This window comes from Strix aluco, chromosome W (assembly GCF_031877795.1).
Source record: "Strix aluco isolate bStrAlu1 chromosome W, bStrAlu1.hap1, whole genome shotgun sequence".
In the NCBI taxonomy this organism is placed as follows: domain Eukaryota; kingdom Metazoa; phylum Chordata; class Aves; order Strigiformes; family Strigidae; genus Strix; species Strix aluco.
This window is the reverse complement of record NC_133970.1, coordinates 30,953,405-30,977,902: the sequence shown is the minus strand read 5'-3', so window position 1 is coordinate 30,977,902 and position 24,498 is coordinate 30,953,405. Positions and strand designations below refer to the sequence as shown.

The window sequence follows — 24,498 nt, the reverse complement described above, 5'->3', positions numbered from 1 at the left end:
CCTTCTCTTCTCTAGGCTGGACAATCCCAACTCTCTCAGCCTGTCCTCATAAGGGAGGTGTTCCAGCCCCCTGATCATCTCCGTGGCCTCCTCTGGACCCACTCAAGCATATCCATGTCTTTCTTATGCTGGGGCTGCAAGCGCACATTGCTAGCTCAGGCTCATATTCAGTTTTTCATCCACCAATACCCCCAAGTCCGTCTCTGCAGGGCTGCTCTCAATCCACTCATCGCCCAGCCTGTATCCATGTTTGGGATTGCCCTGACCCAGGTGCAGGACCTTGCACTTGGCCTTCCTGAACTTCATGATGTTTGCACAGTCTCACCTCTCTAGCCTGTCAAGGTGCCTCTGGATGGCATCCCTTCCCTCTAAAGTATCAACCACACCGCTCAGCTGTTGCAGGAGGATATCGGACCTGCACAACTCTATGAGAGTTATATCAAGCAAAGCTGTTTATTTTTCCAATAGTACATATGCTCTCACCAAAGCTCTTACTTCCTAATTCGCAAATCAGCAATTAGACAGTTATCAACCTTTTCTCCTATCAGCATAAGACCACTCTCACACGCGCTGTGCAGACCAATCAACTTCTTGTTCACGCGCTGTTCACGCGGTGGTAACTTCTCACAGTTCAGTACTTTTCCACAGTCCAGTGTTGCAGCTGTCCGTTGTTTTTCCCTGCCACCTTGGCACAACTCAGCAGTTTCTTATCTTTCTCCCAAGGTCTGTTTCTCATCAAAGCCTAGCTGTTTCTCAGAGGCTGTGCAAGGCTGACAGGCCGATGCCTCCCACACTCAGCTTGGTGTCATCCACAAACTTGCTGAGGGTGCACTCAATCCCACTGTCCATGTCACCAACAAGCATGTTAAACAGCACTGGCCCCAACACCAACCCCTGAGGAACGCCACTCATCACTGCTCTCCACTTGGACATTGACTGCAACTCTTTGAGTGCGACCATCAAGCCAGTTCCTTATCTACCGAGTTGTCCACCCGTCAAATCCATGTCCCTCCATTTTAGAGACAAGAACATTGTGCGGGACAGTGACAAATGCTTTGCATAAGTTCAGGTAGATGACATCGATTGCTCTACCCTTATCCACCAATGCTGTAACCCCATCGTAGAAGACCACCAAATTTGTCAGGCATGATTTGTCCTTAGTGAAGCCATGTTGGCTGTCACCAATCACCTCTCTGTTTTCCATGTACCTTTAGCATATTTTCCAGGAGGATCTGCTCCATGATCTTGTCGAGCACAAAGCTGAGACTGATTAACCTGTAGTTCCCCTGGTCTTCCTTTTTTCTCTTTTTAAAAATGGGGGATTTCCCTTTTCCAGTCACTGGGAACTTCACCAGTCTGACACAGCTTTTCAAATATGATCAAGAGTGGCTTAGCAACTTCATCTGCCAGTTCCCTCAGGACCCTCAGATGCAGCTCATCAGGACCTGTGCACATTCAGGTTCCTTAGATGGTCTTGAGTCTTGAACCTGATCTCCTACAGTGAGCAGTACTTCATTCTCACAGTCCCTGCCTTTGTATTTTGTGAGTTGGGCGGCGTGGCTAGAGCACATGCTGGTGAAGACTGAGGCAAAAAAGTTGTTGAGTTCCTCAGCCTTCTCCACATCATTTGTAGCCATGTCTGCCGTTCCGCTCATCGGGAGGGGACAGTTTCTTTCATCTTCCTTTGTTGTCCTATGTACCTGAAAAAACCCTTCTTGTTATTTTTTTTAGGGGTGGTTGATGTCCCCTATCAGGATCAGGGCTTCTGAGCGTGATGCTTCCTGCAGTTGAAGACAAAACTCTTCATCATCCTCTTCTTGATTGGGTGGCCTGTAGTAGACACCAACCACAAAGTTTCCTTTGCTGGCTTGGTCTCTAATTTTCATACATAAGCTCTTGCACTGTGTGGTGCTTAGTTGCCTACTTCTGAAGGTCTCTCTTCAGAATGCAGCTGGTCAAGGTCACCTTGTATCTGGCCTATGGGGAATGGATACCTGCTTTTCATTTTTCTTCCTCACCACTCAATGTTCACTGCTCCCTGATGTTTCCACATCCTTTCTGTAGACTGTTTTGGTGCCAATGTAGCCAATTTTCTATTGGGCTGCCACTCTTCAAGCAAATGCTGAGCCCTCTTCCCCTAATGTTTTAATATGAAAATGGTGTAGTGCATGATTAACTATACTAATTCTGTACCTTGTGCAAAACCATCAGACATGGATATCTCAGGAGAAGACTGATGCCTCATTGTGGTATCAATAGGTTTTTAGAGGGCTGTGGTAGGACCTCAAAGACAATACAGATATTCTCTCCATGAAACAGCATACACTGTGTTTGAGTGGGCAAGCTGAAGGGAAGTTGCTACAAGTATACTTGAAATTGCTAATGTACAGGCATCTGTAAAATAGGACATTTAGTTTTAACGTTAGACATCACTTGTGTTTTACTAGCTTTTATTTTTCCTGTATTTTTCCTGTATTTTACTGTAATGTATATAATTTCATTTACACTTTTTCCTAACTACCCTCTGTACTCATTACCAACTTGTAAGATGTTTTGAAACCTTTAACTCCTTGCCTAGTAAAGATAAGACAGACCTTGGACAGTCTGAAAAAACTCCCTGAGTACATCCCTAATAGCAGGAATCTAAAAAACCAAGTGTCTAAGAAGACGCCAGTGTCAAGATAACTGACTGAAAGCTGGTCTAAACTAACCTCCTTGGAACAAACAGGATCTGAAGGATGGATGAGGTAACTCTATGTCCATATATGGACATGAGAAACCTAAAGTTCACTAACGGACAGTGTGAGAAAGGCTATGTGGACCCCTGTCACGTCCCGCTCAGATGAGGGGGACAAGTGACTCAGATTTGCAAATCCCCAATGGAGCGGACAACAAGTCTCCAAGTCTAAACATTTATTAACTACTCACAATGTACTAATTGAACACACGATAGTTGGCTAAGTATATAGCAAGTTGTGGCAAGCAATATAATATGCCTTGCATTGCTTAATAGGAAAGGGAAAAGAGGGAGATAGAGGGAATGGGGAAATACAGATCACCGGTCTGGGTTTCTGCGCTGCTCCTGCCGACGAGGGTTCCGGGAGGCACGGGAGACATCCGTCTTTTTTGCTGGCATCCGTCTTCTTCGCTTCACTGCACTCTCTCTCTCCCGGGCCCCGCGCCCCCCCCGCCTTCCCTTCTTGATTTATACCCACTTTCCTTGGGTCCATCCCCTAGGTCGACCCACATACCTACGCATCCCATGTACGGGGAGGGGTGAGGTGTTTCATGGGATGATGTAATTAGCATGATCATGTTAGCCTTCGTTAGCATATTGAGGGGTGTTAACTTTAATATGCATTTCGTGGATAATGAAGCAAAGGTCATTCACCGGACAGATGGCCCTTGAAGTTTTGGCCAGGTGCACCAGAGCAGAGCCGTCCTGTCTTCACAGGGCTCCCTCCTCCAGTCCCATCTTGTGTTATTGGGGCAGCCTTATCAGCTTCGACCTCCACAGAATGCACCCTGTGACTCATAGTTTTGTCTTGCGAGTGTTTGAGGCATTTCTTCGATCAGCCTCAACTTTTGCTTTCTCAGGCTGTTTTTCTTAGTTTCTCACAGGCCTGGTTTCTCGTCTCTCACAACCCCTAAGGAGGGGAGAAGACCCTCACTCTATTTTTACTATGCATGCTCAGACTATGTAAATGAATTCTGAGATCCCATTAGAATAAGACTGCCTTTTCTAAGAAATCTCATGCATATATATGCTTTTTGTGTATATTAGTCAGAGTGTTGCGTTAGTAAGTGTGGCACTTGTGGTGGAGCGATCCCCAGTGCTGCCCAGCGCTGCGAATAAAGAATACCTGCTTAACAGTTATACTGAATACTGACTGTTGAGTGAAGCTCTTTGTTTCAAGGCTTTCTTTCACCTGAAAACTTGGCGTCATGTCCTATTGAAGTGCTAAGGCTTGGACAACAAGCCCAAGCCAGAGTTGACCTATAGATGAATCCTGTACATTTTATAACTGATAACCATTGTACTAATAGGTATTATACTAAGTTATAGCAAACCAACTATTCTGATGTAAAAGGTGGGAATACTGAAGCCTGAGCAACAGGCCCTGAACTGAAACTGCTAACTCTGTATGTAGTCATTAGTGAAATATGCATAGAAGATATAGCTTAAACATCATAAAACATGTCTATGTTGAATGTATCTTTATCTTTCTTTATGTGTGAGCAAGATAACGGAGCCACAGAAACAGTTGTCTGGCCTTGTGACCTTGCTCATAAATTAATTAGACCAGCAGGGAAACTCCCTTAGCTTCTCCCTTAAGCCCTGGCCAGGCTCTGGGGGGGAACCTAATGTGAGATGAAAACCAGATGTTTCCGCTTAAAACAAAGGTGCCAGCTATTCTGGCTTACTGATTTTTAGGTATATAAGGCTGGGCCCGCTCACAGCGACTTTGGAAGCCTCACCTACGGGTGGACGCACCGTGTAGGATTTCCCACTTGCCGGGACAGGTTCTCCAAATCCTCGCTGTAACCGGGGCTGCCCAGCGACTGCGGATCTGGATGATGGTAACGTATGCAAGTGGTGATGGATCTTTCTTAATCACTATTCTCTCTCTCTTGTAGTAATGATTTGATGCATTACCCTGTATTTTCCTATTTGTTTAAGTGCACTATTCTGTCTTTTCTTACTGTATGTTTTCTGTATTATTCTGTTATATTATTTAGTTATTTCTAGTAAAATACGCCTGCTCTTTTCACTCTGGTGTCTGAGTTTAATTGATATCCCTGATCAGCAAAACACCTATTTACTCCAGTCCTCTTGGTTCTCAATACTAATTAAAAACAATCTGTGATGCTCGTAAAGTATCAGGAATATGCAAGGTGGTATATTTCCTATTAAAAAGGGCTTCTCTACGGGAGGTAAGTGCAGGGCAGAGCCAACCCATGCATAAAATTATATGTTGGAAGAACAGGCAATTAAAGATATTTGATGTTGATAACACTGGTACAGATCAGACTGTTTCAAAAGGATTTATTGCGCAAAGACTGATGCAGCCATCAGATGTCCAGTATAATCACTCAGAAAGGCATGTAAGGAACTGAAGGAAGAAATGCCTCAAACATTCATCGACACAGAAAACCTCAAGGACAAGCTGTGGCCTTTGGATTAGTCTAAGGAATGTCACCCAAGGAAGCCTGAGTGTATTGAAGGATGCACCCCCCACTCCCTTGCAATTGCATTGACAAACTCATTAGATAAGCCTCAGAGGGGGAGACATGGACTGAGTGAAACCAGGTTGTTTCCCCTCAAGCACAAGTACTGCTAAGCCCGATACTTTGTGGCTCTATCGTGCAAGACAGACACCATGCTTGCCTTGCTAATGACTATTGGCCCTTCACCACTGAAGTGGTAGCAAGAACTGATAAGAGGTGATCATTTCTGGGATGACTGATAAGATCTCTGGGAACAGAGGAAAAACCAAAGCTGGTCAAGGACCACCTACGAACCCATACTCCACCTTTTTCCTCGTCTCTCATGGAAATGAATTTGTGGAATACTTGCCCCTCCTCATCTAGTATGTTAATCAACTGTACCGGGTCTGGCTGAGCCAGAATTGCTTTTCCCCTGTAGCAGCCCTCATGGTGCTGTGTTTTATGCTGGGAGCTGGCAGGGTGTTGATAGCACACTGGTGTTGTGGCTACTGCTGAGTAGTGCTTACACAGCACCAAGGCTCTTTCTGACATTTCCCCCCCACAGTGGGACGGGGTGGGCAAGATCTTGGGAGGGGACACAACCAGGACAGCTGACCCGAACTGACCAAAGGGATATTCCAGACCATATGATGTCTGCTCAGAATAAAGCTGGGAGAAAGGAGGAAGGGGTGGGGTCACCCTTGGTCCTCCGAGGCAACCACTACGCGTATCGGAGCCCTGCTTCCTGAGAAGGCCCGACATCGCCTGTTCATGGGAAGTAGAGAATAAATCTGTTTTCTTTTTTTTTGCTTCCACGCGCGGACCTTTGCTTCACCTTGCTTATATTAAAACTGCTGTTGTTTTACCCACAAGGGTTGTTTTGTTTTCCTACCTTATTTTCTTTCCCTTCTTTGCCCTATTGAGAAAAAAAGGGGAAAGGGGGGGAAGTGATAGAGCGACTTGGTGGGTACCTGGCATTTAGCCAAGGTCAAACCACCACAGTCTTTTTTGGCGCCCAACGTGGGGCGGGACAACGGCAGTTTTATATTAATTGTGCTATAGCTATAGCAGTTATTAAGCGACAAGCTCTTGTGCTGGTCACGGGTTTGTTTATTGCTCTGCTTATCTTTATTTTGCTAAGCTCGGGAACATGCTGGAAGAAATTGGGAACATCATGAGTGGTTTTATTCTGCAAGCTCCTGAAGTACTTATTAATCCTTATGTTAGCTCTTTGATACTGTTCATTAATGCTGTTCGCCTATTGTGGGCTGTGTGGAGCTCGTTAGGTTTTTGGTGTAAGAGAAAGCAAATTTGGGGTGAGAGAATACCAAAATGTGCCCTGAGGCGGCCTGTCCCTGGGTGGCAGGGGGAGTGGAAGGATTTGGGCAGATTCCTAGGACGGTTATCACCTCCTGTAGCCTGGGATCTTACCCCTGAACAGGCAAGCAACCCTGCAAAATTGACACACCACCTGATAGAAGGGTGCCTTGTCTATCCCGATGAAAATCAGCAACTCCTAGCGCTGTACTGGGGCCTGGCCTATGCTTATCGAGCTGCAGTTCAGTGCTCTCAAAGGACTGTGGTGGAAATGGGAACTCAAACAAAAACAACAACAGCAGAGATTGCCCCAGTAGTAAAAAAGAAACAGTGGACAAGGAGAACAACAGGTCCGTACCCTCGATTAATAAGGGACGAGAAAGAGGAGGAAGCAGCGGGTCCTTCAGCAAAGGGGTCAGAAGAGGGAATAACAGAACTCGAACAGGAGGCAGAAACTACCCGGTCCCTGACATCATCAGCACTGCGAGATCTGCGGAAAGACTGTAGCCGCCAGCCGGGTGAGCGGATTGCTGCCTGGCTGCTTCGATGCTGGGATAATGGGGCTGATGCTCAGCAGCTGGAAGGTAAGGAAGCCCAACAGCTGGGTTCCCTTGCTAGAAATCAAGGAATTGAAAGGGGAATTGGAAAAGAAACAGGAATTTGCAGTCTGTGGAGACGGCTCCTTACAAGTGTTAAAGCAAGATATCCTTTCAAGGAAGATCTTACGGACAACTCCCCAGGGAAGTGGGCTACTGCGGATGAAGGTGTCCAGTACCTGAGAGAACTAGCAGTGCTGGAAGTCATCTATAGTGATCCAGATAATGATGAAGCCCCTAAAAATCCAGAGGATGTCCTGTGCACACGGGCCATGTGGAGGAAGGTAATTAAAGGTGCGCCATCCTCGTATTCTGCAGGCTTGGCTGCGATGTACTATCCAGAAATGGATATGGGAGAAGGACTAAGATGTACGCCAACTGTGGAGGCAGTCTCTTCCTGGCTTCAGAACTTTGAAGAGAGTCTTGGTACCTCCTAACCTCTACGGGCGAGTGCCTTAGATGTCAGGAGCACCCCAAGAAATCGGTTCTCTTCCACCCCAGTCAGAGGGAAAGGGAAACCCAGGCGCATGACACGTGGCGAACTTTGGTTCTTCCTGCGTGACCAGGGGGAGGACATGAGGAAGTGGGATGGTCAACCCACCTTCAAGTTGGAAGCTCGTGTACATGAATTGCGAGGAAAGACCCCTGCCAAGAAGAAGACATCCAAGAAGGTTGTTAATGTAGCTGGTGTGAAACCACAAGAAATTAATCAACGATCTCCCAGATACAGGAAGACTGAGATCACCTCCCTTGGCCCTGATGAAGGAATCTCCAGCCTGGCACAGCAAGGGTCAGACAGTGAATACTCTGACCAAGAACGGGAATAGAGGGCCCCTGCCTCCAGCCAGGAGGAGGAAAGGGATGATCGGGTGTATTGGACAGTGTGGATTCGATGGCCTGGCACATCAAATCCACAGAAGTACCAGGCTTTAATTGACACCGGGGCACAGTGTACATTAATGCCATCAAGTTATAGAGGGACAGAACCTATCTGGATCTCAGGAGTGACAGGGGGATGTCAAGAACTGTCAGTACTGGAGGCCGAGGTTAGCTTGACCAGGGACAAGTGGGAAAAACATCCCATTGTAACTGGCCCAGAAGCCCCTTGTATCTTGGGCATTGACTACCTCAAGAGGGGGTACTTCAAAGACACAAAAGGATACCGATGGGCTTTTGGTGTGGCCAGTGTGAACACAGAGAAGGTCAAACAGTTGTCTAATCTGCCTGGCCTCTCAGAATATCCTTTTGTTGTAGGACTGTTGCGAGTTGAAGAACAACAGGTGCCAATTGCTATGAGGACCGTGCACCGACGGCAGTATCGCACGAACCGAGACTCTCTGGCTCCCATCCAAGAACTGATCCGTCAACTGGAGACCCAAGGTGTCATCAGTAAGAAACATTCGACTTTTAATAGCCCAATATGGCCAGTGCGAAAGTCTGACGGAGGGTGGAGGTTGACAGTAGACTATCGTGGCCTGAACAAAGTGACGCCACCACTGAGTGCTGCTGTACCAGATATGTTAGAGCTCCAATACGAACTGGAGTCAAAGGCAGCCAAGTGGTACGCCACAATCGACATCGCCAATGCATTCTTTTCAATTCCTTTGGCAGAAGAGTGCAGGCCACAGTTTGCTTTCACGTGGAGGGGTGTCCAATATACCTGGAATCGACTACCCCAGGGGTGGAAGCACAGCCCCACTATTTGTCATGGACTAATTCCAACTGCACTGGAAAAGGGTGATGCCCCTGAACATCTACAGTACATCGATGACATCATTGTGTGGGGCAACAAGGCAGAAGAAGTGTTCAAGAAAGGACAAAAAGTAATTGAGATTCTTCCGAGAGCTGGGTTTGCCATAAAGAAAAGCAAGGTCAAGGGACCAGCACAGGAGATTCAGTTCTTGGGAATAAAATGGCAAGATGGACGCCGCCATGTGCCTATGGATCTTGTCAACAAGATAGCAACTATGTCTCCACCGACCAACAAGAAGGAAACACAAGCTTTCTTAGGAATTGTGCGATTTTGGAGGATGCATATTCCAGGTTACAGTCAGCTGGTGAGCCCTCTCTATCAAGTAACCCGAAAGAAGAACCATTTTGAGTGGGGTCTTGAGCAACAACAAGCCTTTGAGCACATCAAACAGGAGATAGCTCGGGCGGTAGCTCTTGGGCCTGTTCGGACAGGACCAGATGTGCAAAATGTACTTTACACATCAACTGGGGAGCATGGCCTCACATGGAGCCTCTGGCAGAAGATACCAGGTGAAACTCGGGGTCGACCATTAGGATTTTGGAGCCGGGGATATCGAGGATCAGAAGCCCACTACACTCCAACTGAAAAGGAGATACTGGCAGCATATGAGGGGATTCGAGCCGCTTCCGAAGTTGTTGGTACAGAAGCACAGCTCCTCTTGGCACCGCGATTGCCTGTACTACATTGGATGTTCAAAGGAAACATCCCTTCTACGCACCATGCAACCAGTGCTACCTGGAGTAAATGGGTAGCGTTAATCACGCAACGAGCTCGACTGGGAAAACCCAACCGTCCAGGGATCCTGGAAGAGATCATGGACTGGCCAGAAGGTAGAGATTTTGGAGCACTGCCTGAGGAGGTGGCTCGTGCCCAAGAAGCACCACCATATAACGAGTTACCAGAAGATGAAAGGCGGTATGCTCTGTTTACTGATGGATCCTGTCGTGTGGTAGGAAACCATCGGAAGTCAAAAGCTGCTGTGTGGAGCCCCACAAGACAAGTCGTTGAGGCCACTGAAGGAGAGGGCGAGTCAAGTCAGTTTGCAGAAGTAAAAGCGATCCAACTAGCCCTAAAGATTGCTGAACGAGAAAAGTGGCCAGTACTGTATCTCTACACTGACTCCTGGATGGTGGCTAATGCCCTGTGGGGGTGGCTACAGGAGTGGAAGAAGACCAATTGGCAGCGCAGAGGTAAACCCATCTGGGCTGCTGCACTGTGGCAGGACATCGCTGCCCAAGTGGAAAACGTGGCTCTAAAGGTACGTCATGTAGATGCCCATGTGCCCAAAAGCCGTGCCACCGAAGAACATCAAAACAATGAGCAAGTAGACAAGGCTGCCAAAATTGAAGTAGCTCGACTGGACCTGGACTGGGAGCGCAATGGTGAGCTATTTGTAGCTCGATGGGCCCATGAAACATCCGGGCATCTTGGGAGAGATGCAACGTACAGATGGGCTCGTGATCGAGGGGTGGACCTGACCATGGAGGGCATCTCACAGGTCACTCATGAATGCGAAACATGTGCTGCAATCAAGCGAGCCACATGAGTAAAGTCTCCCTGGAACAGAGGGTGATGGCTGAGTTTTCGATATGGTGAGGCCTGGCAAATTGACTATATTGGACCATTGCCACGAACACGCCAAGGCAAGCGCTACATACTCACCATGGTGGAAGCAACTACTGGTTGGCTTGAGACGTACCCTGTAAATCATGCCACTGCCCGAAATACCATCTTAGGTCTTGAAAGGCAAATTTTATGGCGACATGGTACTCCTGAAAGAATCGAATCAGACAATGGGACCCATTTTCGAAATAATCTTATAAACTCCTGGGCAAAGAAACACGGCATTGAGTGGGTGTATCACATCCCTTATTACCCACAAGCATCTGGAAAGATTGAAAGATACAATGGACTGTTGAAGACTATGTTGAGACCATTGGACAATGGGGGATGGAAGCACTGGGATATAAATTTAGCAGAAGCCACTTGGCTAATTAACACCAGAGGATCTGTTAACCATCCTGGTCCTGCCCAAACAAAACCCCTTCATACTGTGGGAGGAGATAAGGTCCCTGTAGTACACACAGGGGAATGGCTGGGGAAGGCAGTGTGGATTGCTCCTCCCTTGGGAAAAGGCAAGCCCACTCATGGGATTGTTTTTGCTCAGGGACCTGGATGTACTTGGTGGGTAATGCGGGAGAATGGGGCTACTCAGTGTGTGCCTCAAGGAGATTTAACCTTGGGGGGAAAATAATCTGTGGGGTGAGTTGTATGTTGCAGGAAGTGATGGAGGAAGTAGGAACGACGAAGAGTGAACCAGATACGTGCGATGATGACCCAAACCTAGCCGGTGCTGGAGTCCAACAGTCAAACATACTGCTCTGTCCTGAACATCCATCTTGACAGATGGGAGCCAAGTCACTGAACATCTGGAGGAGTGAAGAAAGCTTACGGAATGGATAAATGAGTGTTATGTGGGACCTGGGCATGACGTAAATGGTATGGAATAAGGGGTGGAGACTGTACCGGGTCTGGCTGAGCCAGAATTGGTTTTCCCCTGTAGCAGCCCTCATGGTGCTGTGTTTTATGTTGGGAGCTGGCAGGGTGTTGATAGCACACTGGTGTTGTGGCTACTGCTGAGTAGTGCTTACACAGCACCAAGGCTCTTTCTGACATTTCCCCCCCCACAGTGGGACGGGGTGGGCAAGATCTTGGGAAGGGACACAACCAGGACAGCTGACCCGAACTGACCAAAGGGATATTCCAGACCATATGACGTCTGCTCAGTATAAAGCTGGGAGAAAGGAGGAAGGGGTGGGGTCACCCTTGGTCCTCCGAGGCAACCACTACACGTATTGGAGCCCTGCTTCCTGAGAAGGCCCGACATCGCCTGTTCATGGGAAGTAGAGAATAAATCTGTTTTCTTTTTTTGCTTCCGCGCGCGGACCTTTGCTTCGCTTTGCTTATATTAAAACTGCTGTTGTTTTACCCACAAGGGTTGTTTTGTTTTCCTATCTTATTTTCTTTCCCTTCTTTGCCCTATTGAGAAAAAAAGGGGAAAGGGGGGGACGTGATAGAGCGACTTGGTGGGTACCTGGCATTTAGCCAAGGTCAAACCACCACACAACTAATAAGATGAACTTTAAAAGGCAACAGAAATTTTGCTGTGTGTGCACCCACCACCCAAGATTACCGGACCTGAGACAATGCTGGATCCAGGGGTGGTGATCCAGATTTCTTTAACTCTCTTCCTTTTCCTTTTCTTTCCTGCCAGAGAGAGCCCGTGCCCACCTGTATACCCTAGGCATGACATCACATGGGATGAAATACTCCAATAATTGATCAGGACCTGGCCCTCTAGCTGTGCTCCCTCTCAACTCAGGGAAAGTTAACTCTATTCTGGTCGAAACCAGGACAAATACCAAGAGTATAACAGGTATAAGATTACTCAAACTCTTTTCTACAACTGAAGAATTCTTATAATAAAGCATCTTTCATAGAAATTACCTTGTTATCTGAAGATGTGCACTAAATGAAGCACATGCTGCAATAAAATGAATTCTGATTCTTTCTAACTAAACTTGACCTTATTTGTGATTTTTTTGCCCCATTTACTGCTTCAGATGTTGAAAGGAAAAGGTTTTTTCTCATAGGCATTTTAATTACCTAAGAGCTGATCAGAGATATTAAAATAGATAATCTACTACTTTAACTCCACTAAGGTTAGTGAAAACCATAAACATATCTTAGGGAATCCCTGTTCTCCGAGCAGTAGGATGTTGTTAATGGGCAGCATTAATTTTGTTTGACTTCTTGCATGGCATGGACAGTAAACAAAATACGATTGACTCCAGAGGGCTGTTCTGGAATAGTTCATGGCCACTGACAACTGAGAATGAAAAATTTCCCAGTTCTACCTTAGAAAGGAGTTAAATGCATTCCACTGATTGATTGGTTTGTCCAGGTAAATAATCACTTTGCTATTACTCCTATCCACATTTCCTGGTTTTCTATTCTCAAAGGGCTATGAGAGGCAACTTCACTGATGCTATATTGCTTATGCAAAAGCTAGTATAAATTATATATAATTTTGTTTTAACAAGTTACCCTGAACAGTATTCTTTCTGATTTATTTCAGTGGAGCTATCCAACCCCATGCCAACTCTGAATCTAACCCTGTTTCCTCAGGCACCAGATTATCTTTTTGTGTTCCTGGGTTGAATATTTCCTGACAATTACACTTATGAAAGAGGAATCATTGCATGGCTGTCTCCTCATAGTTTGCAAGAGAATACTTATATCCTGAAGGAATTTGTGCCAGGTTATCTCTTAATAGGTCTTTGTCTTTCATGAGATTTCAATTATCATTAGGAAACAAAGGGGTTTGCATTTCATTAGGGTGGACATTATCAAGAAAGGACAGAATGCATGGTGTGGGGATATAAGATATGAAAACTTTATAACTAACCTTTAAAAGAACACTGTGTAACTGCGGGAGATTGACGCATGCAAATGATCACACAGTGATTAAGCAATGCCTACTTTAATATGGTGGACAAGCCTTTTATAATGCAGGTGACAATCACAAGATACAATCACATGGTACAATTCTTTCTGATTGGACAGTTAGCTTTGCACATGCTCCTTAAGCTCTCTTCTGATTGGATGAGAACTGCCACATTGACATTGTACAAACTTCTTCTCTGCCCAGACCAACACCCTGAAGTTGTTTACCTTCCTGGGTTCTTCCTCATTCTTCCAGGGTCATCTCCTCGTCACATCCTTGCCAACGCTGAGGCTTTACCAGCCTTGCTCCTATGCAGGATTGCTCACATGCCGATTTCCTAGCAGGAAATCTTTTAGAATCCCCACATATCCCTCTTTTTGTTTTTGAGCAATCCAAACTCCTTGCAAGCTTTTCTGCAACGATTGTCCAATCCGAAAATTTAAGCATGGCAAAATAATAGCAAGCACAATAATCACAATAATTACAATGATTACTCCTTTTAACAATTCCTTGCTCATAATAAGTTAACCTTGCCAAAAGGTTGTGGCGTTGGTGCCTGCCTGGGTAATTTGAGCAATGGCATTGGCCTGTGAAAATTTAATTTTTGCCCAACTATTGTCTGACACAAACCCAATGAATTCTTGTGGGGCAAAGTAAGGGAATCTCAATAAACATGTTCTGAATGGGTCTGACGGAGTAGCCATTGAAAGGCAGAAGGATTCTTGACCTGTCTCTTTAGCTATAGTCACCCATATGTTTGGTCAGGGAAACACTACTTTTGCTGGATGAGCATTAATTGCTGTCAGAACCATCACAAGGTTTAGAATCACAAACTTGACCTCCTTTCCAAGGCCGCACCCAGCGAGATGGAGCCCATCTAGTGCCGGTATCTGTAATAACGCAGGCATAGCCTCGACCCGTCATTGTTAGTTCCACAGGTCCTTTCCACTCTCCTATAGCAACATCTTTGCACTGAGCAAAAGCACTATCTCCACACCGGCTTATACCGAATTTCAGACATACACCGCTTTTGCAAGTACTTCTGCAACAGCCAAGCTCTCTCCCACTTTTTGTTTTTGCCAAAGCGCCTTTAAAGTTTTGATGTGCTCTCTCCACTATGGCTTGCCCCGTGGGGGAATGTGGTATAGCTGTGATGTGATGTATACCCCAGAGTTGACAAAAAAAAACCCAATAGATTTTTGAGAGGTATAGGCTGGTCCATTATTAGTTTCACAGGTCAATTAAACTAATCTTCCATATCTTCTGGCCCATTCCGCTCTACCGCGACGGTAACTTCTCACAGCTTAGTGCTTTTTCGCAGTTCAGTGTTGCAGCTGTCTGCTGTTTTTGCCCGCTACCTTGGCACAACTCAGCAGTTTCTTATCTATCTTCCAAGGCCTGTTCTTCCTAGCTATTGCTCAGAGGCTGTGTAAAGCTGCACCTGCAAGACTTATTTTGAGACTTCATCACTTAAGGGTTAGGCAAGCTTCAAAACACAGCATACTTAAAAAGGTTTCACAGAATGCTAGAAACAATACAGCAGTTACAGTTACCAGAGTAAGGTAATTGCAGTACCCACAACTAAGGGATATGACGAAATACCACAAAAATAAACAGTAAAGAAAATATGGAATAGCACACTTACTTAATGGGGTACTAGCATTCAGAGCCGCAATTGCTGGGGAACCCTGGATGCAGCGAGAATTTAGAGTGCCCTTCCTCGCAAAGCGGAAATCCTACGCGATGCGTCCATCCGTAGGTGAGGCATCCAACATCGCTGCAAGCAGGTCCAGCCTCTAAATCAACAGGCCAAAATAACTGGCAACTTTCTTTGAGCGGAAACATCTGATTTCATCCTCCTGTTGGGTTCCACCCAGAGCCTGGCCACCACTCAAGGGGGTGGGAAAACCAAGGGAGTTTCTAATAAGGTTAAACACTTGAGTTCTTAATTCTTAAAATTGCTAAACAAGGAAAGCTGAATACATACATTCTTACAGCATTACATCCTACATTTTGCTTAAATGATCAGTTGAAGAGATCGCGAACTGTTGGCACAGGGGCGTCCACAGCACCTGCGGCTGGCTCCTGAGTGTCTACAGCTGCAGCTGGGCTGCGTCTCACACACGCAGAACAATCATACAAAGAGGCCTCTTACACTTATCACTCACACAACATAAAATCACAAACACTACAGACATCAAAACACCATTAAGAATATATAAAGTCATTGCTAGTTGATTATGTGGTGCGTCCAGAAAATTTCCCCTTCTTTGTTTTATACCGTTCACCACGGTGCAACCACTTCACGCACTGCACCGGCATAGGCTGCAATATTAGAGTGTTGCATTCCTCGGTTGGTTAACTCAATCATATCAGCTACAGATGCTCCATGTGGGAGGGTTGCTAACAGGTGCCAGACAGATGGGTTAGCATTTTCAAAGGCCATTAACTTGAACATTCTTTCATCTCTAGGGTCATGTCAGATTGTTGTTCTAGAGAGTGATAAAGGCGATCTACATATTTTGAAAAAGGTTCATTAGGTCCCTGTTTTACTGTTACAAACTTGTCCTGTTTCTTTCCTTCTGTGTCAGGTACAGACAGTAGGGCCTGACAGGCTATTGACTGTGATAGCCGTAACACTTCATTAGAGAGATTGACCTGTAGATCTACTGCGGTGAAGGGCCCTGTACCCAATAGCATTTGTGCTTGGACAAGATGAAGGGGATCACCCTGTGGGCGCGGACGAACCTGTTCTTCGTTAGCTAACTTCGACCATGTGCTTTCAAATAACATTTTGTGAGATGGAGTTAAAATAACTGCCGCTATTTGATCAATATCTTTTGGAATTAACAGCGATGACGAGAAGATATAGTGAATGATTTGTTTGGTCAATTGGTGATGAAGACCATTTTGGATTACTGAAGCCCTAGCCTTTTCAAGCAATTTCCAATCTAAGGGATCCCACTCATTGGCGCCAGTAACAGTATTAAAGGAAACTGGAAATGCTTGTACGCTTTCTGGGATAAAAGACCCTTCTATTATAGCATCTTTAAGAACTCCTTTCCATCGGCGTGTAGCTACAGAGGCACTCTGCGCCTGTGAAGAAAAAAGATGCGAAGCTGCAGGGTGAGATGATGAGGGCGCAGTAGCAGGCACAGGAACTGCATACTCGAGTGATGGATCCGGAGGAGCAGATGGCTGTGGTCCCGTGTTTGACGAAAAGGTATATGGTCTCTGCTCCCTCTTCTCTGCCTGTGATACAGTTAAGTTATCAAGCTTGGCTACAATGTGCAGGAGTAAGGTTTCAATGTCTGCAGAGCCGGCTTGTGAGGCGGGGCTCTCTTCTCCCGAGGGGTTGTTCTGTGAGGGTGGGAGGGGCGGGCACAAATCCTCTGTACCCCCGCCCTCGCCTGGGTCCCGCCCACTATTGGCGTCTTTGGTCTCTTTCGGTTTCTCCTCAGTCGCTTTCCGGTTGGCATCAGACACCCTTCCGGTGCCTCCCGCCCCTGATTGCGCAGTTTTGAATTTAGGTCCCGCCGCTCGCCGCGGCCCCGGCGGCACAATCGTTAAGTCAAACGGATTTTTCAGCTCACCCAGCGCGGCGGGCGCCGCAAGCGGCGTCGAGTCCCCCCCTCCCTCATCGCCCCGGGGCGAGGGGGCTGAGGGGGGGGAAGGGGCCGGACCGTCCTTCCGGCCGTGGTTGGGGCAGGGCGGTAGCGGCGGCAGCGGCGGCGTGGCTGATATATCAAGATTAGGGGCCGGTCCGAGCGCTGCAGCGACATACGCCGCAGCCGTACGCTCACTACTCATCTCCTGTGACGCCTCTCGGATTAATTTCCATAGCGCAGTGTAACTGCTCACTTCTTTTGCCGACTTTCCTCCATCACTGACCGAGTCCCATAGCTGTTTCCCTGTGGCTTCCCAGGTAGCGGCTTCAAATATAAGCCCTGGACTGGGGATAAGTCCCTTCTCTCGGCTCCACTTTAATAAGCCTTCTAGTGCAGACTTGTCATATTTTATCCCTCTCACAGAGAGGATCAGTTGGAGGAGTTTTACTACTGCTTGCTCGTCTCTAGTAAGCGTAGACCCCATTCCTCCCCGGCCGCCGCCTCTCGCGGCTCCCTATACTCAGCCGCCTCTCGCGGCTCCTTAAGGGGACAGCGCGCTGATTCTCACCTTCAGACACTGGGGCAGCGTCTGGCTGAATTTCGACCGGCCTTCCCGCGATAATACTTCACTGAGTCCTCTTCAGACTTGTGCTAATCTGATTTATGGCCCTGGTCAGGCACCAGGTGCAAGAGATTGACGCATGCAAATGATCACACAGTGATTAAGCAATACCTACTTTAATATGGTGGACAAGTCTTTTATAATGAAGGTGAGAATCACAAGATACAATCACATGGTACAATTCTTTCTGATTTGACAGGTAGCTTTGCACATGCTCCTTAGGCTCTCTTCTGGTTGGATGAGAACTGCCACATTGACATTGTACAAACTTCTCTGCCCAGACCAACACCCTGAAGCTGTTTACCTTCCTGGGTTCTTCCTCATTCTTCCAGGGTCATCTCCTCGTCACATCCTTGCCGACGCTGAGGCTTTACCAGCCTTGCTCCTATGCAGGATTGCTCACATGCCGATTTCCTAGCAGGAAATCCTTTAGAATCCCATGTAACAACTATTGATACAGAGAAATGATTACTTGTTTTAAGACTTATTTACTTATAGAAAAGTGCTTAGCAACTTATTTACTTACTTCTAGCAAGTTATAGTATTACTTATAGTATTTTTGAATATTGCTAAGAATCCTGCTTGCCCAGACTGTTCTGTGGAATTTTACCAAGGACTACTGTGTCCATCAAAACAAAGCAGTTTACTGTGAAAATCTACCAAGAACTGCAGTGTTCAGCAAAATATCATGTTTTTGTCCTTGAGGAACAGGTGTGCTCTAACTAGTTGGGCCTCGGTAATGAGTAAAGATAGCCATATACGGATGGTAGAAGTTTCATTGGTTCCCTTAAATAAGATAGGATGAGTAAACCAGCTGAAAAACATTTTTGTTGTTCAAGAAATTGGCCAAGAGAATCTGCGCATGCTCCGGGGAAAAGTACAAGGTGAGAAAGACTGTGAGCCTTCCTCCAAAAGACCCCCGAAGATGACCACCAGGAGGCAATGCGCAGGTGCAAAGAGAACATAAACTGCTGACATCAGCCTTTTGAACTAACCCAGCCTTACTCATGCATATGTATGTTTGTGTTATGTAATCCAGTGAATATGTATATCCACACTCGATAAGTTTCTGATAAAATGTGCTGTTGGTGTGCAAGCTTTGTGGAGAAATCCCCTTGCACCCCGGCCGGAGTAAACATACCTGCTTTATAACTCTATTCGAGTTGTAGAGTCTTTTTCCGTGAATCAGTTGGCGACCCAGATGGGACCCTCTCTGTCCGGCTGCAGGTCCGGCTGAGAGGTGGACGCTCCAGGCGTGCCCCGAGGCTTCTTTCTTGGAGACCCTCCCTCGCTCTCCCGATCTCGGCAGGGGCAGACAAGGACCATCTATCGGCAGCAGATCAGGTATGTTAGAGAAGGGGGAGACCTGTAAGTCGCAAGGAGACGTCCTACGCGAGGTAAAGAGCCTCTGTGCTCGTCCCGCCCCTGGGGTTGGGGTGCGAGTCCCCAAGTAGAGTGGTAGTGGGCTCGTGGGTTGCAGGGTGGTTTCGACACTCTGACCACATTGGAACCCTAGGTCGACCTGGGTACTCCTAGTACGGGGGTACGGGAGTGGTGTGAGTTGTGTGAGTGGGGTGGCATTGCCATGCTACAATCAAATGTAAAATCTGGTACCATTTATAATAATTTAGTCGATATCGATCAGGTGTGGATTTGTGGTAAATGATAAATGGCAAGCGGCTCATGGTATATGATTTATGCTTTTCGGTTTGATTTATGACTTTTATGATTTAGCAATTATTGTAATTGGTGTTTTGATGTTTGTAGTATTTGTCATTTGATGTTGTGTGAGTAATAAGTGTAAGGGCCCCTTTGTGTGGGTGTGTGATTGTTCTGCGGGTGTGAGACGCAGCCCAGCTGCAGCTGCGGAGTGCGGAGTTCTCTGACCCGCAGTTCCGTTATCCCGCGAGGGAAGAGCCGCAGAGGAACGAAGCGCAGGGCAGACTCTGTACCAGTGGGGGGGTAGTGCAGGACCAGTGAACATTCCTTAGTACAGAGAGCCCTAGTGCCCGCCCGCTGGGTCATCAGTGTTGTTCGGGCTCAGTGTTTTAAGTGTCATAGGTGAAATATCTCCTCTAGTGGGAGGCAGTAATTCTCTGTTAGTTGTTGTCTTGAATTTAGGTGCATACTCTGTGGGGAGAGGGCACCCTTGTACCATCTGCCTGAGGGGGATATTGTCAGCTTATTGGGTAGCGTTTTAAGGTAAAGTAGACGAGATGGGAAGCGGCCAGAGTGGGGGAATAGTCAAAAAGAGTCCCCTAGGCTGTATTTTAAAATGCTGGAAGAAGATAGGGGGAACTCCAGGTGCAAGTGTGAATAAAAAGACACTAATAACGTATTGCAATCAGTGGTGGCCCCTATATAAAGTGGATGAGGGGGAAAATGGCCCCTTAATGGGTCCTTGAATTATAACACCCTGCTACAACTGATGCTGTTTTAAGGAGGGATGAAGTCTCCTATGCAGACATGTTTTTCAACCTCCGAGACCATCCTGAATATCAAACAGACTGTGGCCTGGCACCCCCACGAGATCCACTAGTGCTGGCACTGGAAAAAGAAAATAAGGAAGGGAAAGAGAAAAGGGCTGAAAAAAAGGATTTACCAGAATACTATAAACCACCGGTAGGAAGCCAGCAGGAGGAGAGTGAAACTTTGCAGGAGCCAGAGCCAGGCTCCCCGACTCACAGCCCCGTATCAAGACGGGGACGGGAGAAGCAAGCGGTGGTGCTGGCTCCTCTGAGAGAGGCCGTAGGGCCAGATGGGGGGGGCTGCAGGAGAAATGGACATGCAGACAATCAACATGATTAAGCAATGCCAATTTTATCGTGGTGGAGCAAACCTTTTATAATGCTAGTGAGAATCACATGATATAATCACATGGTATAATTCCTTCTGATTGGACAGTTAGCTTTGCACATGCTCCTTAAGCTCTCTCTTCTGATTGGATGAAAACTGCCACATCGACATTGTACAAACTTCCTTGTCTGCCCAAACCCACACCCTGAAGTTGTTTAACTTCCTGGGTTCTTCCTCATTCTTTCAGGGTCATTTCATCACATCCTTGCTGACGCTAGAGGCTTTACCAGTCTTGCTCATATGCAGGATTGCTCACATGCCCATTTCCTCGCAGGAAATCCTTTAGAATCCCCACAGATCCCTCTTTTTGTTTTTGAGCAATCCAAACTCCTTGCAAGCTTTTCTGCAGCGATTGTCTAATACAAGAAATTAAGCACGGCAAAATAATAGCAAGAACAATAATCACAATAATTACAATGATTACTCCTTTTAACAATTTTTTTAACCATCCTGTAATTCTCAGGGAGTCAAACCATTCAGATAAGGCATTCCTTCAAGATCTTCACATCCATGCCCTTGTGCCAAAAGCAAAAATCAATCGCAGCTCTATTTTGTAACGTAGCATGTCTAACACTATCAGCATCAGTTAAAAGACCACTTAAAGCCAAAGAAGTACCATTAGTTTGTTTGTGTGGTGGTTTGACCTTGGCTAAATGCCAGGTACCCACCAAGTCGCTCTATCACTTCCCCCCCTTTCCCCTTTTTTTCTCAATAGGGCAAAGAAGGGAAAGAAAATAAGATAGGAAAACAAAACAACCCTTGTGGGTAAAACAACAGCAGTTTTAATATAAGCAAAGCGAAGCAAAGGTCCGCGCGCGGAAGCAAAAAAAGAAAACAGATTTATTCTCTACTTCCCATGAACAGGCGATGTCGGGCCTTCTCAGGAAGCAGGGCTCTGATATGCGTAGTGGTTGCCTCGGAGGACCAAGGGTGACCCCACCCCCTTCCTCCTTTCTCCCAGCTTTATACTGAGCAGACGTCATATGGTCTGGAATATCCCTTTGGTCAGTTCGGGTCAGCTGTCCTGGTGGTGTCCCCTCCCAAGATCTTGCCCACCCCGTCCCACTGTGGGGGCGGGGGGAAATGTCAGAAAGAGCCTTGGTGCTGTGTAAGCACTACTCAGCAGTAGCCACAACACCAGTGTGCTATCAACACCCTGCCAGCTCCCAACATAAAACACAGCACCATGAGGGCTGCTACAGGGGAAAACCAATTCTGGCTCAGCCAGACCCGATACAGTTTGCTAAGCCAAAACTGCAGTGGGTTCGGCCATGTATCCACAGGTATTTCTACCAAGCACGTAGAGAACGGATTTTCAGGGCTTGCGGTGGCGTTTGGTTGTGAGACCGCCCATCCTTCACCCTGAGGCAGGTTCCAATACAGGCCGAACACACCGAGCAGGAACCCAGCGAGAACCGGCATCTGTGAAGACACAAACATAACCCCTGCTCCAAGTTAATATCTCATTTGGTTTCTGTTTCATCTTTCTTAAATTCCTTTTTCCAGGGTCGCACCCAGCGACTCGGAACCCATCTAGTGCCGGTGTCGGTAATAATGCAGGCATAGCCTCGACCCGTCATTGTTAGTTCCACAGGTCCTTTCCACTCTCCTATAGCAACATCTTTGTACTGAACAAAAACACTATCTCCACACCGGCTTATACCGGATTTCAGACCCATACTATGTATGTGGTTTCTCCCTATCACCTGTGAGCCGTAAGTAATTTAACACATACACCGCTTTTGCAAGTGGTTCTGCAGCAGCCAAGACCTCTCCCCCTTTTTGTTTTTGCAAAAGCACTTGTAAAGTTTTGATGTGCTCTCTCCACTATGGCTTGCCCCGTGGGGGAATGTGGTATAGCTGTGATGTGACGTATACCCCAGAGTTGACAAAAAAGAGCGAATTTTTGAGAGGTATAGGCTGGTCCATTATTAGTTGCACGGGTCAATTGAATTAATTCCCCATATTCCCTGGCGAAACCAACTTCCAAGTGGTCGCTAGCTCACTGGTATGCTGATCTCCCTTGGAAATAGCATCCCACAGCTGTTCACCTATTTCAGCCCATTTTGCTGGTTCAAAGGCTGTGATGGTATCACAGAATCACAGAATCACAGAATCAACTAGGTTGGAAAGGACCTTGAAGATCATCTAGTCCAACCATTAACCTAACACTGACAGTTCCCATCTACACCATATCTCTCAGCGCTATGTCAACCCTACTCTTAAACACCTCCAGGGATGGGGACTCCACCACCTCCCTGGGCAATCCATTCCACTGCCTAATAACCCGTTCTGTAAAGAAATACTTCCTGACATCTAGTCTAAACCTTCCCTGGCGCAACTTGAGGCCATTCCCTCTTGTCCTATCGCTTGTTACTTGGTTAAAGAGGCTCATCCCCAGCTCTCTGCAACCTCCTTTCAGGTAGCTGTAGAGGGCGATGAGGTCTCCCCTCAGCCTCCTCTTCTCCAGACTAAACAACCCCAGTTCCCTCAGCCGCTCCTCGTACGACCTGTGCTCCAGACCCTTCACCAGCTTCGTTGCCCTTCTCTGGACACGCTCGAGTAATTCAATGTCCTTTTTGTAGTGAGGGGCCCAAAACTGAACACAGTAATCGAGGTGCGGCCTCACCAGTGCCAAGTACAGGGGTAAGATCACTTCCCTGTCCCTGCTGGCCACGCTATTTCTGATACAGGCCAGGATGCCATTGGCCTTCTTGGCCACCTGGGCACACTGCTGGCTCATGTTCAGCCGGCTGTCAATCAACACCCCCAGGTCCCTCTCTGACTGGCAGCTCTCCAGCCACTCCTCCCCAAGCCTGTAGCGCTGCTGGGGGTTGTTGTGGCCGAAGTGCAGCACCCGGCATTTGGCCTTATTGAACCTCATGCAGTTGGCCTTAGCCCATTGATCCAGCCTGTCCAGGTCTCTCTGCAGAGCCTCCCTACCCTCAAGCAGATCAACACTCCCACCCAGCTTGGTGTCATCTGCAAACTTACTGAGGGTGCACTCGATCCCCTCGTCTAGATCATCAATAAAGATGACAGGAGTCATCTTTAGGATCATCAATAAAGAAACAGGAGTGGCCCCAAAACCGAGCCCTGGGGGACACCACTTGTGACCGGCCTCCAACTGGATTTAACTCTGTTCACCACAACTCTTTGGGCCCGGCCATCCAGCCAGTTTTTTACCCAGCAAAGCGTGCGATCATCTAAGCCTCGAGCAGCCAGTTTCGCCAGGAGAATGCTGTGGGAAACGGTGTCAAAGGCCTTGCTAAAGTCAAGGTAAACTACATCCACAGCCTTTCCCTCATCCAATAAGCAGGTCGCCCTGTCGTAGAAGGAGATCAGGTTTGACAAGCATGACCTGCCTTTCATAAACCCATGCTGACTGGGCCTGATCCCCTGGTTGTCCTGCATGTGTTGTAAGATCGTACTCTGGATGAGCTGCTCCATCAGCTTCCCGGGTACCGAAGTCAAGCTGACAGGCCTGTAATTTCCTGGATCATCCTTCCGACCCTTCTTATAGATGGGCGTCACATTGGCCAATTTCCAATCTGTCGGGACCTCCCCGGTCAGCCAGGACTGCTGGTAAATGATGGAAAGCAGCTTGGCGAGCACCCCAGCCAGCTCCTTCAGCACTCTTGGGTGTATCCCATCCGGTCCCATAGACTTGTGTGTGTCTATGTGATGTAGCAGGTCACTGACTCTCTCCTGGATTGTGGGGGGGTCGTTCTCCCAGTCTCTGTCTTCTGGCTGAGGAGGCTGGATTCCCTCAATACAACTAGTCTTGTTATTAAAGACTGAGGCAAAGAAGGCATTAAGTACCTCAGCCTTCCCCTCATCACTTGCTACCAAGTTTCCTTCAGCATCTAGCAGGGGATGGAGACTCTCCCTGGCCTTTCTTTTGCTATTGACATACTTATACTTGTATACCAACCCATGATCGAAAAAACCAAAGCCCTGACGGTGACACCAGTATTGAAGCCACGAATTCATCTGCTGTGTTCTTCGGTGTTCATCCTCATCCATCCCCC

General features: G+C 47.1%; 1 long non-coding RNA gene across 4 annotated transcripts in view; it reads right to left on the bottom strand.

The window, feature by feature from the left end:
• Nucleotides 1-24,498, bottom strand: part of LOC141917758 (uncharacterized) — a 94,436-nt gene that overhangs the window by 17,745 nt on the left and 52,193 nt on the right. Inside the window, exon 3 of one of the 4 annotated variants that reach the window (XR_012621439.1) lies at nucleotides 21,722-21,912. The exons of 2 other annotated variants lie outside the window; for them this stretch is intronic. This is a non-coding gene — a long non-coding RNA (uncharacterized LOC141917758). Of the gene's footprint in view, nucleotides 1-21,721; nucleotides 21,913-24,498 lie in introns of those variants that run through there. One more of the 4 variants, XR_012621437.1, reaches the window with a different exon arrangement.